The 17,690-nt window shown below is 45.9% G+C and overlaps 1 protein-coding gene across 5 annotated transcripts in view; it reads left to right on the top strand.

Moving 5' to 3' along the window:
• Window positions 1-17,690, top strand: part of Dennd2b (DENN domain containing 2B) — a 183,516-nt gene that overhangs the window by 61,265 nt on the left and 104,561 nt on the right. The window contains exon 1 of one of the 5 annotated variants that reach the window (XM_045145039.1): window positions 13,825-13,845. The exons of the other annotated variants lie outside the window; for them this stretch is intronic. The gene's annotated coding sequence lies outside the window, so the exon portion shown is untranslated. Of the gene's footprint in view, window positions 1-13,824; window positions 13,846-17,690 lie in introns of those variants that run through there. 5 annotated transcript variants of the gene reach the window in all.

The following is a 17,690-nucleotide window of genomic DNA, read 5'->3' as shown; positions in this document are numbered from 1 at the left end:
GCTGCTTGCTGCTAAGTCCCTTAAGCAATATGAGCTTCAGATTATTGGCTTTGAGATGGAGATAATAATAATAACTACTTAACAGGACTGTTGAGAATAAGCAAATGGAATCGTTTCCATGAAAGCCATTGTAAACAAATCATGTCCTATTTAAATGTAGTTAATGTTGTGAGTTGGAGTTTGAGAAAGGGCCTGACTTTGGGGAAAGTCACTTTGCCTCTTTCTTCTGGTTTATAAAGTGACTTCTACTCTCAATGCTGTCTCTCTTTGTAGAGCAGAATGAGGAAAGAAAAAAAAAAAAAAAAAACAACCCTCAAAGTCTTCCTTGAGATTTTTAAAGACACATTGCTCTCTTTGGGTTGGGAAGTTGAGCTGAATAATGTACTTTGAGCCTCATAAGTGGCCCTTCCTGCTGTTTTAGTATAGAGGGGGATTCCAGGAGACCCTTTCCTTTCTCCGTGCTCCACAGCTCCCTGCAGTTTCTGGCTGGAAGACAGGCTGCTGGGTGCCAGGCCCGAGTCCCTCATCCTGCGGGGTTCCTTGGGAAGCTGTCTTGAGTGGGTAGAGGGGCCTTCCTCCTTGGCTGTGGGCTTGAAGGGTAATCTTCTAATTGACAGGAAGTGTTCCTGCTCAGAAAGCCTCACAGAGGCTAGGCAGCTCTTTCAGGAAAGTATAAGGCTGTAGTTTAGGAGGAAACTAAAAAGAAAAACAAGGAAGTGGGAATTCCAAGGATAGATATCTATATGCTGTGGGACTTTGCCAAGGAATTGAAAAGGGTGTGTGTGTGGGGGGAGGGTGAGGAAGGATCCAGGCAAGGGTGCCCTGATCTGTTTTCAGTGAGCCTACAGAATGTGTGGTACACTAGGGCACCCCACCCCACCCCCTCATCCTCTACCTTAGAACGGGGAAAACCTACCAGCCATGCCCTGGAGGAGTGTCTGGGAAGAACAGACTCAGAGTAGGCAGGTTTGTTTTTTTTTTTTAATAAAACAACTGAGGCACCTAGGTGAGTCACAGCACCGTGGTGCCTGAGGCCTCCGCAGCCGAGGCTGGGCCTAGCTCTCCCCTCCTCATCGGTCCAGCTTCCCAGGGCTGAGTCACAAATTGGATCCCTCTATGTTCCTTAAGGATTAAAAAGTAAGATTTCTGTTCTCACTCCCCTTTTCTCCCCCTCTTCCTCTGCCCCCCTTCCCTGTACATTCTCCCTCTGGCCTCTCTCTTTTCAAAATTAGAATAATCAGTCACTCAAGGATGGACTCTGTCCTTATCATTGGAAGACGGGGCTGAGTAGTTTTAGAGAGACATTTCAAACTCCAAGTATCATGGCCTCATCCCTGCCCTGGAATGGGGAGAGGCACACCCCATATGCCTTCTGCATCTGATTCTACATGCTAAGTTAGAGAGGTGGAAGGGTCTGAGTACCTGTGGGGAAATGGGCCATTAGCTGTTATCACCGCTTTAGTGACTCTTGATTTCCACTGTTGGGCCCAAGATTGCTTTTTGTTTGTTGTTGTTGTTGTTTGAGATAGGGTCTCATTCTAGCCCAGACTGATCTAGAGCTTACTCTGTACCCTAGGCTGGCCTTAAACTCATGGTGATCCTCCTATCTCAGCCTCCAGAGTACTGGGATTAAAGGCATGTGCCACCATGCCCAGCCCAAGAGAGTTTGCTAAGGCAGCCTTGCAAATGTATCTATGGCCAGGCAGCAGACCCTCAGATCCTGGCTTGGCCTCCCCTCTGTGCCTCTATATGTTGGCATGGGGGCTGGGGGAGGGAAAGGGGAATCTTTAGGCAGATAATCGAGTTCTTTGAGTTAGAGAAACCATGGAAAGTGGAGGAGGGGCTGGGAGGCATGAAGGTGGGGGGCGGAGACCATCTGGCATAATATAATAGGCAGAGATTTCTCTTCAAAGCCTGTGGGAAAACTTTTGCATTAGCATGTGGCTTCTTCTAGAGGAGAGAGACTGTGCCTGTGTCTCTTTATGCCAGAGGGGAGGCACAGTGATCCTCTGTCTCAGTAGGGAGGTCTATCTGTCTTAAGAGAACGCACAGCATGTAACATTGTACTGACTCGGGAAATCTTGGAATCTCTGTTTCTAGCCCTAGGCCCTAGCAAAATTCTCTGTGTGTGGTGGGGGTGGGTTGTGCAGGTACATGTATATATGCACAGTAAGAGGAGCGGAGAGTCTTCAGTGAGGCTAGACTACCTCTTTGGGGATGAAGATCTCTAAAGATCCCTTCTCTTATTTTCTTTGGCTCTCATATAAGGAATACACTGTTGAAACTATCACAATGCCTGAATATTTGGGCTTCTCTGAGACCGTCCCTATAAAAGGGTGAATTATAAGCGATTAGGGAATAAAGCTGCTTTACACAGATGGCCGCGTTTCTAAGGACTTGTCACGACGCCACTCTGGTTTCTCAAAGGGACCTGTCTCTTCTCCTGGGAGACCTGTTGTGAGGCTGTGGCTGCACACTGAAGATTGCCTTTAGGAATCAGCACAGTGGGTGGGGCTGCTGTTTGGACCTGGAAAAAAAAAAAAAAAAAAAAAACCAAAACGAGATAAACTGACCCACGATGGGACCAGGACTTGGAAATAACACAGTTCTCAGGGGCAGCAGGTGGTCATAGATGGGCTGGCCTGGGAGCTGTCCGAATATAGTGGAAGGCTGATCTGCTTCCAGGGGGCCAGACATACGACGTAAAGCAGGCCCTAGCAAGCACTGCGAAGATGGGTGGCTGGCAGCGGGGTCAGCATCCCTCCCTGCGCATTTGCTCTTGGGCCCAGAGCCATCTCCGGTGCCTACTGTATGTGCCTTTAGTCTCTTTGCCCTTTCACAGTGGATAGAGCGTCCGGGCCAAGAGCCGAGGAGGATCCAAAAACATATCACGAGTGGGACTCCCTCGTTTGTTTATGCTGTCTAATTCTGATTTTTTTCATTGCTTCCCCTTCCCCAGTGTGAGCCTCTGCCAGTGCGATTAAGAGGGAAGAAACAGAGCCAGGCATGTTGGTGCACTTCTTTAATCCCAGCAGTAGGGAGGCAGAGGTAGGAGGATTGCCATGAGTTTGAGGCCACCCTGACACTACAGAGTGGATTCCAGGTCAGCCTGGGCTAGAGTGATACCTTACCTCAAAAACTTAATTAATTAATTAATTTAATTAAAATTTTTAAAAGAGGAAGAAACATAGACCTGATGGAATTTGGGATTTTTTTTTCTTTCTTTCTTCCCTTCCTTCCTTCCTTTTTTTGATTTTGTTTTGTTTTTCAAGGTAGAGTCTCCTCTAGCCCAGGTTGACCTGGATCTTACACTGTAGTCCCAGGCTGGCCTCGAACTCACAGCAATCCTCCTACCTCTGCCTCCCAAGTGCTGGGATTAAAGGCATGTGCCTGATGAGTTTGGGATTTTGATGGTAGGGTTAATGGCCATCTTTAGCTCTTAGGCCAGGGAAAGGGAGGAGGGTCCTGCTCTTAGACTGATTTAAAGCACTGTATGAAGAGAGCCAAGTAGAGGTCTGAAAATAAGAGGAAGGCAGGGTTCTAAGCTACTTCAAAAACTTCTCAAAGTGTTAAAGGATGAAGTGTAGAGTAAGACAGGAAAGGGAACATTGGGGAAAAACACTATGAAGTCAGCTACTTTCGTGAACTCTGGCTTTACTTAAACTGGATTTTAGAGCACTTACTCGTGTCTTGGAACACAGGCTGCATCATAAACTTCTAAAATTGAGTTTAAAAATATTATTAAAATAAAAAGTATTTCATTAAAACATTCACATAAGGCCTTCTAGGATCACAGGTGCATGTGGCCATGCCCAGCTATTTTAGGTGAGAGAGAAAGGTGGGGAGAGAGGGAGAGAGAGAATGGGCGCATCAGGGCCTCCAGCCACTGCAAACAAACTCCAGACACATGTGTGACCTTCTTCATCTGGTTTATGTGGGTTCTGTGGAATCGAACTTGGGTCCTTTGGCTTTGAAGGCAAGCACCTTAACTGCTAAGCCATCTCTCCAGCCCTCTTTTGTTTTTTTTGTGACAAGGCTTCACTCTTTCCCAAGCTGACCTAGAACTCACTGTGTAGCCCAGGCTGGCCTTGAACTCACAGTGATCCTCTTATCTCAGCCTCCTGGGTACGGGGATTAAAATCATGTGCCACCCCACCCAGCCACTTTACTTTCTGAGACAGGATATCTCATGGAACCTAATGCTCACCAATTCTGCTAGACAAGCTAGCTAGCAAGTCCCAAGGATTCTTCTGTCTCTACCTTTCCAGGGCTGAAATTACAGGGATATGCCACCACAGCCTGATTTTATGTAGGTTCTGGGGATCCAAACTCAGAGCTTCAGGGCTCGTAACAGGCACTTTTCTCATCAGCCCCTGTAGGTCATATATGTATGTGTGATTTATTTATTTGAGAGGCAAAGTGAAAGAGGCAGCCAGAGAGAGAGAGTATGGAGCACACCAGGGTCTCCTGCCTGTATAAAAGAACTTCAGACATGTGTGCCACTTTGGCTTTACGTGGGCACTGGGGAATGGAACCCAGCCATTAGGTTTTGCAAGCAAATGCCTTTAACCACTGAACCATCTCTTCAGCCCCCTAGAGGTCATTTTCAGAATGAATTCACCTGTAGTGTGTGTTTTCACCAGTGATTGTTAGATCCTTACTGAGTGTGTGGTTCTCGCTTGAAGCAGCTCAGGAGGAGCCATACTTATTGAGGGTAACTTTACATGCAGAGGGCAGTGCAGTAATTAAAAGCTAGAACTCAGAGGTCCTATAGGCCAAAGGTTAGAATGTGAGCCAGCTGTGTGGACTTGGGCAAGTCTGAGCTGTCTGTAAGATGGATGGTAAAGTAATAGTACTTAGCTTGTTAAGAGTTGTATCCCTCAGCATTAAGTGCAAGGCCTATGAATAGCTCACTGCCTAGGACATAGTGAATGTGCAGGGCTGTCCATTATAGCTATCAACTTAGACCGGCTTTTATTAGGTTTATTTTTTTGGTTTTTCGAGGTAGGGTCTCACTCTAGCCCAGGCTGACCTGGAACTCACTATGTAGTCTCAGGGTGGTCTTGAACTCATGGCCTTGAACTCGCACCTCTGCCTCCCAAGTGCGGGATTAAAGGCGTGCGCCATCACGCCTCACTAGAGCAGCGTTTTGAAGAGAGGAAGGCTGGCATCTCTCAGTCAGAGTGTGCTTACTACACTGGGAACGACCCACATTTTTCTTTCCGAAGTAGTGTACCCTGTGTATTTTTGTGCATCTTTCTGCCGAGATCCCGGGAGGGTCTCTCTCCAGCTTGCCAGGTGCAGCTTATCCTCCTAAGGCGGAAGAGACCCTTCCAGAACTGCCCTTTCCCGCTGGCCTATGCAGGCAAGGCCCTGAGGTCCTCCTTGAGCTTCTGTTGCAGGCTCTGGACATGCTGCTGTCAGTGCCCGGGCACAAGCTCCCGTCCAGCCCTCCTCACCCTTGCTTCCACAACTACCTTTCATGTATTCTACAAGACCCAGTTGAGGACACAGGCTGTGCAGTCAGTTCCGGGGTGGGGAGGGGCAGGGGAGTATTGTAGTCTTTCTTACTGTCTGGCCTTCTGGAAAGTTATTCTCTAAGCTTCAGCATCTTCATATGCAAATTGGGGGTAAGGATCGTAGCCATCTCAAAGAGCTGTTGCACGACTTGAATGATTTAATTTATGCTGAGCACTTAGTTCTGGACCCACAAGTGCTTTTGACAACCATTGGCTGCTGCTGTTGTCCATGACCTCCGTTAATGAGCGTCTCCACTGAGTTACAGCAGGAGGATGGAGACCTTGGTCATGCCACTGGCAAATCACAGTTTCAGTCCTGCTGTATCTGACCCATGACCTTAGGAAGTAACTTGGCTTCTCTGGGTTTCAGTTTCCTCTTCAAGAACGCGGGAGGTATGGATTGAGAGTCCTGATTTACATTCTTTCTCACTTGACCTGTCAAATGTCTATATCTTGTCTTTCCAGCTAGAATCCCTGAAATTCTATGAAATTAGACATGCTATGCATGCTCTTTACTTTCCCAAATAGTCAACATACACAGTTTCATTTATTTATTTTTAAGGTAGGGTCTCGTTCTAGCCCAGGCTGACCTGGAACTCACTCTGTAGTTCTAGGCTGGCCTCAAACTGACAAAGATCCTCCTGCCTCTACCTCCTGAGTGCTGGCATTAAAGGCATGTGCCACCATGCCCAGCTGTTTGTGTGCCAGAAAGTCTGCAGTCAGTAAGAAAAGAGGTGGGTTTTCACATACTGCCCGCAGGAAAATATTGATCAGTAGGGGCATTTGTTTGTTCGGCTGTTCAGAAAAAATATTGCCATCACTGTTTCCTACTCTAGTGGGGAAAAGTTCAATGATTTCTGAATGGCCTCCTCTCCTTTGGAGTTTGAGTGACAGATCTGCACACTAGAAGGAGAGCCGTGCAAGTAAGAGAGGTGTTTGGAGCCTGAACTCCAGGGTCAAGCTACACTCTGGGCCCTCGCCCTTGTCCTTGTGACCTAGCTCCCCTGAGGCCTGTTCCCCTTCTGTAAAACTGAGGCAGCAGAAGACCCACTTCATAGGGTTATGGTGAAGCCTAAGTGTAAAGTTCTTAGCTGGCATCTCCTAACTTGCTGTATAAAATGTTGGCAACGTTATATACGATCCTCTTGTAAACCAAGCAGTGTTTGTTTCTTTGTGGCAAATCTATGGGGTTTGTTTTCTGGGTGATGTGAGATAATACCCCCTTCCTTTATGTCTTAAAACCTACCATCAGCTGATTCTTTTTTTTTTCTCAATTTTTATTAACATTTTCCATGATTATAAAAAATATCCCATGGTAATACTCTCCCTCCCCCCACTTTCTCCTTTGAAATTCCAATCTCCATCATATCCCCTCCCCATCTCAATCAGTCTCTCTTTTATTTTGATGTCGTGATCTTTCCCTCCTCTTATGATGGTCTTGTGTAGGTAGTGTCAGGCACTATGAGGTCATGGATATGCAGGCTATTTTGTGTCTGGAGGGAGCACGTTGTAAGGAGTCCATTAGCTGGTTCTTAAAGTGTCCTCTGATCAGCAATACTTCAGAAATCTTGTACTCTGTATTTATGAGGAAATATACAAACTGTGGGCTGGGGAGATGGCTCAGTGGTTAAAGACACTTGCTTACAAAGCCTGCTATCCTGGGTTTGATTCCCCTGTACTCATATAAAGCCAGATACACGAAGTGGCATATGTGTCTGGAGTTCATTTGCAGTAGCAAGAGTCCCTGGCATACCTACACTCTCTTCTCTAGGACTGTTCATGCTTGTTAATCCAAGCAGGGAGGCTGAGGCAGGAGGATCATGATCAAAGCTGGTCAGGGCTTCGTAGTGAGACCTTGTTTCAAACCAGTCAACCAATCAGGCAACCGAACACAGCAGCAAACCCAACACAGAATCTGGCTAAATTAAGGAATCTTGAGACAGAGTGGACTGAGTGTAATGAGCAATGCGTGTTCTGTGGTACAGGGGTCAGGGCATGGCAGAACCCTACGTGAAAGAACAAGATGGGAGTCTAAGGAGAAGGGAAACAGGGATGGGAAGAGGTAGGTATTAAAAGAGCCAGATTGAAAAGGGGCAAGTGGATGTGGTTAAGATAGCAAGGGGCATCTGGACAAGCTCCTGGCACTCCCCCCACCCCAGACATCTTTATTCCAGCCCCAGGTGGGACTCACCCAGCACTCACCCCACTGACCGCTCCCAGAGCAGCGGGGGAGGGGGGCTCTGGGTGAGGAGGATCTCATCTGTTTCTCCAGAGCTAGCAGTGGTAGCTCTTTATCTACAAGTGCAATTATAAAGAGATTTCCTTTTCCATCTGCAAGAAACAGGAACTTTTGCTGCCAAATTTAGCAGTGTGTTTTAAGTCCCTCAAATCTCCTTTGAGTGCTACCAAAGCTCTCTGCTTTGTTGTTATCGCGTGTTGAAATACAGCTTGGAAAGGTCATATTAACAGTGCCAATTTATGGGCCTGCTGAACCCAGGCAGGCCTAGGGCAGAATGGGGAGTTCTTGGGAGTAGGTGGTTCATAGATTTTCTGTTTGAGAAAGGCTGCTTGTAATTTAGGTCTCTCTCTCTCTCTCTCTGACCACATAGTCTGCAGTGACTTCTGAAGGCTTAGGCTCCGTAGCATGCTGCTCCCTGCATAATGGAAGCCTCCGCTTTGATAACTCACTAAAATTATGCCCCCTGCTCCCGATTGGTAGTGAATTTCCTTGACACAAAGTTACACTAGGTTCTCTTCCCTCCCCATGTATTTTATTAGCTATTTACAGCCAATCCTGTGTTCTGCTAGGACAACGAAAAGATGGTGCAGACTGGGATGTAGAAATGACACATGGGGCTCTTCTCATTGTCAGACATCTGGGAACAAGAAGGTCAGAGTCATGCGCATATAGACTGTGACACTTAGCAAAAAGGAAGGCCAACAGAGGGGAAATTAAAGAAGGTGACTGACCTACAACTGTAAGGAAGTAGAATACATGCGTATGACAGGAAAATACCTACATCAGTTGACAGGATCTTGGCAGTAGCAGTGACCTTGGTTTGCAGTCCTTGGCTTGACTAACTCAGCTGCTCTGTTCAGAGGAGGAAGGCTCTGGATTCTAGATAGAAGTTCAGAAGGTCCTTAGGATCTTGGCCTTGTCCTACCCCCTGCCCATGCACTCACCCTTGGGGTTCGGCTATTAATAGAATGGACATCACTGACCCAACTGTGCTGGGAGCCAGCTTGGGTGGTGGTAGGGGGGAGGAGGAAGGCTTTTACTATCATTAAACCATGCCCAAAGAGAGTGGCAGAAACCAAATTTAAAAGAAAGCATCAGCCAGGCGTGGTGGCACACGCCTTTAATCCCAGCACTCGGGAGGCAGAGGTAGGAGGATCGCTGTGAGTTCGAGGCCACCCTGAGAATACATAGTGAATTCCAGGTCAGCCTGGGCTAGAGTGAGACCCTACCTCAAAAACCACAAAAAAAAAAAAAAAAAAAGGAAAGAAAGCATTATGGGGAGGGGTTGCTGGGTAATGGTTCAGTAGTGAAAGGTCCTTGCTTGCAAAGCTGCTGACCCTAGTTCAATGCCCGCGTAAAAGCTGGACACAAAGTGGCACACACATTTGTGATTCTAACATGGCAATGGGAGGCAGAGTCAGAAGATAGCAAGCAGCATCTGCAGAGGAACCACTGGAGACATAACCTGTCTCAAAGAAGGCGGATGGAGAGAAGACACCCCGAGATTGCCCTCTGACATCCCCACGCATGCGTGGCATGCATGTGCCACTCCCCCCCACACACAAATAAATAACAAACTGGGAATATTTGAATATCATTTAGTGGGAATTATGTTTTTTTGTTCTTTGTCCTTTTCCATCTCATGGCGCACAAGTGTTTGGTAAAGCCAGGTGGGTTTCAAAAGCAATGCTACATAAACTTTGCTCCACTCACAAACCTAAGGTCAGATGTCTTTAGGTCTCACTGGAAGAGGTTTAATGCAGTAAAACCCTCAAGACTACAACATCTCTAAGCCCTCTAGGTTCCAGGCCTCATTTAATGTTGTGTCATTTGAGGAACAGAGATGACTTTATTAATGGGTTTCGGGTTTTTCTAATTCACTGTCTTCCCTTAGGTCGCATTCTCTTTCACCATTAGTCAGAAGAAGGAAGAGGGTAGAGCCACCTCGGCCTCTCATTTCAAAAGCTGAAATTTTTTTTTCTTGCTTTTGTTTTTTGAGGTGAGTCTCACTCAAGCTCAGGCTGACTTGGAATTCACTATGTAGTCTCAGGGTGGCCTCAAACTCACAGTGATCCACAGCGATCCTCCTACCTCTGCCTCCCGAGTGCTGGGATTAAAGGGATGCATCACCACCCCCTGCTTAAAAGCTGACTTTTAAAATGTAACAAGTATCTAATTTTATGTACACACATATAGATATATACATGTGTATACACACACATATATGTATACAATTTGGTTTTATGAGGTAGGATCTCTCTTTAGCTGAGGATGGCCTGGAACTTGAGACCCTCCTGCCTAATCTTCCTCAGGGCTGGGGTTACAGGTGTGGGCCACCATGCCTGGCTCATTTAATAGCTATTTACTATCTGTTTTGTTTTGTTACTCTCTGTTAGGGATGTAGAGATAACTAAGAGAATAAAGTCTTCTCATGGAGCTTATAAAGCAGGGAAGGGCTCGGTTGACTAGTAAACAGTTCAATAAATAAGACAAATACCGTGATGGTAGCTACACATGAAGGAATGGTGATGAGGGAAGGAGGGAGGGAAGAAGGGAAGGAGAAAGAGAGCGAAAGAACTGGGGACTTGAGAGGTTAGAAAGGCCTCACAGAGATTGTGGGGTTTGAGCTGTGAGCACCAAGATAAGAAGCCCTGAGTGTGGGGCTTTGAAGGGACCAGCAGAGGCCACGCCCTGGGCAGGGAAAGAACATGCCTCGAACACAGGGAGCACGTACGAGGTTGGCAGAGGCAGCTAAGATGGAGCTTATTCGCCATGTTGGGGGCTTGGAGGACCAACATGGCAGGTAGACATCTAGGCCTGTGGCGCACTCTGGGGTGGAGTGTGCAAATGTACTCAAGAGGGAGGCTAGCTAAGAGGAGAATTTAGTCTGATTGTGAGGAATCAAGAAAAGGAAGAAGTGGAAACACTCTGGAGCAGGGATAGGCATCTACCTGCTCAGCTAACTGAATGCATTCTGCAGAATTCTTGGGGTCAAACAATATACATCTCATAATTTTCTACAGATTGTAGGTTTATGTTAAGTAATTAGTTGACCTATTTTTTTTTTCTTGAAGTAGGGTTTCAATGTAGCCCAGGCTGGCCTGGGATCCCAGGCTGGCCTCGAACTCAAAGCAGTCCTCCTACCTCTGCCTTCCCAGTGCTGGGATTAAAGGCGTGCACCACTACGCCCGGAAGATGTATTCTTATACTAAGTGTTCTTGTGTCATTTTAGTAAACACTTACGATAACCCATGGGTGAACTTCTTGTTATAGGAACACAGAGCAGCTCACTTGCTTAAAATCTAAATTTAAGCCGGGCATGGTGGCACATGCCTTTAATCACAGCACTCAGGAGGCAGAGGTAGGAGGATCACTGTGAGTTCAAGGCCACCCTGAGACTACATAGTGAATTCCAGGTTACTGTGGGTTAGAGTAAGACCCTACCTCAAAACCCTTCCCCCACCAAAAAATAAATCTTAATTTAAGGGGACTGGAGAGATGGCTCAGCAGTTTACTTACATTTACTTACAAAGCCTGTTGGCCCATGTAAAGCCAAACACACAAAGGGGCACATGTATGTGGAGTTTGTTTACAGTGGCAAATAGTAAATAAATAAATAAATAAATAAATAAATAAATAAATAAAATAATCTAAATTTAAGTCTGTGATTCCAAAGTGTGAGCTCTTTCCATACCTCCCTCTGATTGACATACCAAATGTCACTCCTCTCAGTCATCTAGAACAATTGAGTCCCTCCCCTCAGCAGAGTTCTGTGATTTATTGCCATGTTCACCTTTCTGTCCATTGGCAGATAGAATAGATTTTGAGAACTCTATTTATTTTTTGAGGGGGAGTCTCGCTCTAGCCAAGGCTGATATGAAATTCACTATGTAGTTTCAGGCTGGCCTTGATCTCACGGCAATCCTCCTACTTCTGCCTCCCTAGTGCTGGCTGTGATTAAAGGTGTGCATCACCATGCCCAGCTATTTTTTTTTAATCTTATTTTATTTATTTGTTTATTTGAGAGAGTGAGAGAGAGAAAGATTGGGCATTGCCAGGGCCTTTAGCTACTGTAAACAAACTACAGATGCATGCGCTACCTTATACATCTAGCTTTATGTGGATACTGGGGAATTGAACCGGGGCCCTTTGGCTTTGCAGGCAAGCACCTTAATTAACTACTAAGCCATCTCTTCTAGAATAGATTTTGAATATTTGTGGAGTTGAAGGCATTGTTTTTATTCTTCTCTGTTAAATACTGAGTCAGCATTAGAAAAGGGAGGATGAGGTATGTGGCAAGATTTGGAGACAAGTCATATGAATTAACCCCCTTAATCTGGGCAGGAACACAATGGTTCCTTCCTGTTGTTGTACAATTAGATGTTTCAGACTGATTTCTCCTGTTTTATTGTAAGAAGGTGAGGTTTAGATTTGGAAAAATATAAGTGATTTGTCAGTAAACTAGCATTTGTAAAGAAACCCTGATTTCCTAGTTGCCAGTTTTTTGGTTTTTTTTTTTTTTTTTTTTCCCTAGATCCTCCAAGTTTGTTAGATGTATTTGAAGAAAGAAAGTTATCAGGCCATGACTTTGACTTCGTGGAAGTTGAGCATTGACTCATTTCTATTTGTAGATACTTCTTTACTTTAATGGACTTAGCCTGCCTGGACTCTATAAATGAGGCCCAGGGTCCTGAAATGAAACATGAAGAGTGTTTATAACCTCTCCTAGGTGTTCATGACATCTGCATTCTACCTCGTCAGCCTGCAGGGATGGGCTCGTTTGTGGGACAAAACAGGGTGACACTGGCTCCCATGCAGCGTAGACTTCCCGGGAGCTGGGACTTTGCTGTCTCTCCACCCCTCTCTGTTTAACTGTTTTGCTTCTGAAGGAAAAGATGTGCATTTGGGAAGGACTTCTTAGAAGTAAGAGTGTTTTCAGACTGGTTTTAACCTTGGTTCACTGAGCAAACGTGAAATAGTCACCTACGTTGAGCAGGAACACACAGATGAGTTAGGGGACGGGGCTGAAAAGATGGGTTAAAGTTAGATCTTAAAGACCCGAACCATCTAGGAATTGGGTAGTCACGGTCTGCTGAAAGCGGGAAAGGAACACAATTGGTATGTAGAAGAGAAACCTTTAGGCTATGTAGCTGATACAGTGGGAGTGGAAGGCATCTTGCCCACCGGGTGTAATCAGAGCGGTGATCTTTGAGCACCTTGAAATTCATTTAAAGTAGAAAGTAAGGAAAGTCTGGGGGTGATGTCTTAACTCCCCATTGAACAGCTCCCAGTAGCCTTAGTGGCTTTCAGCTTTGAACATGCACCACATGCCCAGAGAGCTTGTGTCCAGTTCGGTAAGGCTGCAGAGGGCCTGACCGCTTGCTGTTTTGATGAGCTTGGAAGGAGGGGGGCACAGCTGCCGCTCATCGTGCTGCTGCTGCTGCTGCTGCTGCTGCTGCTGGTGGTGGTGGTGGTGATGTTAGTGGTGGTGGTGGTGGTTTGGAGCCTCACTCCAAGAACTGCTGAAGAGGCCTGGTGGCTGGGGCACAGTGAGGGCTCCAGGACAGATGCTCGTAGCTGGCTTGCTTTCATGTGCACAAGCCTGCTCCTCAGAAGTTCTCGAGTTGCTTGCCCCAACACCAGCTAAGGCCTGAAAAGGTCTGTGCCCCTCCAGTGACTCTTCTCGTCACTTCTGGGTGACAGTATAGGTTGTCTCCAAATGGCTGCTTATCTGACTTTCAGAAAATGCCCATCCTGGGGCCTTGATTCCATTGGGATAGGAGACCTCGATGCCCTTGAGCACAGGCTCTTGGGTGGCAGGGCTGTAGCAGCGCGGCAGGCAGGCTGGGCACCCAGTGTGTTCTGTTGATTAGGCAGGTTTACACAGGACATGCCTGGGAGATTATCTCTGTGGCCCCCAGAGTTGAGTTTCAAGGGCAAAGTCCACATTCGGCAGCTGTGAGAGAGGACTTGATGTCGCTTTCACTTGTGCTTCCCACAGAGGTCACATTTTGTGCTTGTTCCTCTCAGAGCAGCATGTCTCCGGCCACTGTCCCTCACCACCCACCTCAGGGCCAGAGACTTCAGGTAAGGTGCGAGAGCCTGACGTTACAGTTCTGCAGTCCCCTTTCCTGAGCCTTTCTCTTTGGTGGCCAGTGACAATTGTGTTTTCCCTGCTGTGTGCTTACTCTCTTCCTCCTCCCCTTCTCCTTTCCTGACTCCTTCAGGCTGGCCTTGAATTTAGGACAGTCCTGCCTCAGCTGCTGGGGCTATAGATGTGAGCCACCATTCTAGGCTGTTCTCCTTTTCTTTAGCTTCCCTCATTGGATCAACATGATTCTAGAATTCGTTTCCATGCAGGGGCGTGTTGAAGATTGCCTCACGCAGTGCTCCTCGGTCGAATCCTGGGAACCTCTGCTGGGACGACTGGAAGTGGTCACTGTCAGCTGTGAGAGAAGCTCTTTTGGCCGCAGTGCTGCTGCCCGGGTGGGAGGGGTCCGCGCGGTCAAACAGCTGCAGTCCGTTCTGGCCGCAGCGCTAGCTGGGAACTTGCACCTCGTCCCAGGAACTCCAGACCCAGAAGTGAGAAAGCTGGCTGTCCGCTGGCAGAAAAGGGACTGGGATACAGGTCTTGTCACTTCTGTGACTGGAGCCTTGCTGGGTGCCTAACACACAGTTAGCAAGCATGCATGACCTTGTCTTAGGCTAATTTTTTTTGCATAACTTAAAATTAACAAAAGGGACACATGATTTAAAACTTTCACAAGTAGACACTAGTGATAGAAGATAGGCCTCTCCTATCAGCCATTCTCCCCAGAGAGAATCAGTGCTACAGTTACAATGATACACTCGTATGTACATTAATTTTTTTTTTTTTTAGCCCAGGCTGACCTAGAACTCGCTGTGTAGTTTCAGGCCGTTCTCGAACTCACAGAACCTCCTACCTCTGCCTTCGGAGAGCTGGGGTTATAGGCATGCGTCAGTCACCACAGCTGGCTATGTTAACTTTTATAAAATTATACCTTAACAAAAAATGGAAAATAAAATGTGTTGTTGAGTATGTAGAGTGGTCCAAGGTGGGAATGTGACTGCATAGTAAACAGTTTGGTTGTTCCTGAGACCCCTGCATATGACCCAGCCGCCCTAGGTGTGTGTCGAAGAGAATCAAAAACAGACTGAGCTCCTCGAAAGCAAGTGTTCACTGCAACATTATCCCCATAGTCAAAGATAGAAACAACCCGAGTGTTCACTGAGTGGATGAATAAAATGCGGTTTATGCAAACAGTGGACTACTACTCAGCCATGAAAACAGAGGGATTCTAACATCCGGGTGTGGTGGCGCACACCTTTAATCCCAGCACTTAGGAGGCAGAGGTAGGAGAATTGTCATGAGTTCAAGGCCACCCTGAGACTACACAGTGACCTCCAGGTCAGCCTGAGCTAGAGTGAAACCCTCCTTGAAAAACAAAATAAATAAATAAGGAAAGAAACATGGGATTCTGCAGTCCATTACATGATGAGCATCCAGCATCGTGCTAACTGAAATAAGCCATACCTAAAGCGGAGTGCTGTGTGGTTCCGCTTGTGTAACACAGCGCTGACGGTGACACGGCAGGTTCGCAGACGCGGAAAGTGGATTGATTGGTGGCTACCTAGTGTTTGGAAGGAGATGACAAGAGGGAGTCACCACTTAACGTTGCAGAGTTGGGGGTGGTGGTGATAGTTGCACAACTTTTTAATGCCACTGAATTGTACTATTAGTGGCTAAAATGGCAAATTTTATATTTTACCATTTGGTGGAATAATTTCTCACTTGTAATTTACTAAGGCTGATTTTCTGCATTAGTCCGCTTCTCCAAATAGGGGTAGGTGTTACTTCAGATGGCTGTCTCATAGCTGACCTACCAAGCCTCTGAGGATGGACTTTTGCCTCGTGTCCAGTTTTGCTCTGTTCTGAGCATCACCGTTCACCATCTCTGCCCACCCCTCGTTTCCCAGCACTTGCGTTTCCTGAGGGAAGAGCTGCTAATCAGAGTGTGCTTGCTTAAGAACTCCTGCTGGGCAGCTTCCAGGAGGTGCCTTCGCCAACTGGGGCCTTATCAACTCTTTGCAGTCTCTGCCAATCTGATAGGTAGAAAAGGGCTTCTTACTGCTACTTAGAAAATCTTATTTATTTATTTATTTGAGGTCGGGGAGGATGGCATGCCAGACCTCCCGCTGCTATGAACCAGCTCCAGGTGCCTGCACCACTTTGTGCATCTGGCTCTATGTGGGCACTGGGGAAATCAAACCACAGCCCCTTCAGTCTTTGCAAGCAAGTGCCTTTAACCACCGAGCTAACTAACCAGGCCTTACCTAGGGAATCTTTAATTGTTGAAGAAGTCATGCATCTTTTTATATTTATTGGCACTTGTTTTTATTCTTTTGTGAATTTTGTGTGCAAATATGTTGTTCGTGTTTGTGTTTGGTAATTTTTTTCCCTGTGTAGACCTGCAAGAGCTTTTATGTGCAGACTGCTGTGCCATATGTGTGGCTGGCACTTTTTGCTCCAGTTATAAATTGTTTTGACTTTGTTCATGCTAGTGTTACTGCTTTCACATGTTTTAAATTTTTATGTAGGCAAATGCATGTTTTCCTTCATGGTATTTGTCTCCCCCCTTATGGCTTTGAGTTGAATTTTTGTATTATACTTTGAAAACTTCTCTTTATCAAAATTAGAAAAATATTTCTAAACATGGTTTCTTATGTCTTTTAGAAATAGGCACTTTGGGGATGGAGGGATGGCTTAGCAGTTAAGGTGTTTGCTTGTAAAGCCAAAGGACCCAGGTTCGATTCCCCAGGACCCACTTAGCCAGATGCCCAAGGGGGCACATGCGTCTGGAGTTTTGATTTTAGTGGCTGGAGGCCCTGGCGCACCCATTCTCTTCTTCTTTCTCTGTCAAACAAATAAGTAAAAGTAAAATATTTTTTAAAAGATGGGCTGGGGGATGGCTTAGTGGTTAAGGTGTTTGCCTGCAAAGTTGAAGGACGCAGGTTCAGTTACCCAGGACCCACGTAAGCCGGATGCAGAAGGGGGCACATGCTTCTGGAGTTTGTTTGCAGTGCCTGGAGGCCCTGGCATGCCCATTCTCTCTCTCTCTTTCCCTGTAAAATAAATAAAGAAAGAAATGAAAATAAAAAGAGAAAAAAATATTTAAAAAGAAATAGGCACTTTGTTTTTAGTTAAATAGGAATTAATTTTTTTGGTTTTTGTTTTTCGAAGTAGGTCTCACTCTATCCGAGGCTGATCTGGAAATCACTATGTAGTCTCAGGATAGCCTCAAACTCACAGTGATCCTCCTACCTCTGCCTCCTGAGTGTTGGGATTAAAGACGTGCACCACCATGCCCAGCCCAGAATTAATTTTTTAAATTAAAAACCCTAGTAAATAACTGGCAGTAGTGGCGCACATCTTTAATTCTATCACTTGGGAGGAAGAGATAGGATCGTTGTCAGTTTGATGCTAGCCTGGAATTACAGAATTAGTTCCAGGTCAGCCTGGGCTAAAGTGAGATCCTACCTTGGAAAAACAAAACAAAACAGCTAATAACTAGCCAGGCATGTTAGCTCACAGTCAGCCTGGACTATATGAAACCCTGTTTACAAAAAACAAATAAAAAAACCCCTCAAGTCCTAAGAATAATCATTTTCCTATTAAATTATTTATATAAATCTATAAACTTTCTTTTTAGCTGAGGTACCTACATTCAGATTCCTGAACTATTTCTGTTTAGAATGTATCATAAAAACATTCTTTCAATATTTACAGAGGAACATTCCCAAATTAATCTGCAAAGAAAAAGCCTTTTATGAGAGGCAAAATGAATATTGTACCTAAGTCTTCCCAATTTTAAGGCCTCATTCCTGCTTTCTGTTTAATTTCTGTTATCCTA

Source organism: Jaculus jaculus, chromosome 3 (genome assembly GCF_020740685.1).
Source record: "Jaculus jaculus isolate mJacJac1 chromosome 3, mJacJac1.mat.Y.cur, whole genome shotgun sequence".
NCBI classification, from domain to species: Eukaryota; Metazoa; Chordata; class Mammalia; order Rodentia; family Dipodidae; genus Jaculus; species Jaculus jaculus.
Note: the sequence above shows the minus strand (reverse complement) of the source record. Positions and strands in the feature narration are given on the sequence as shown.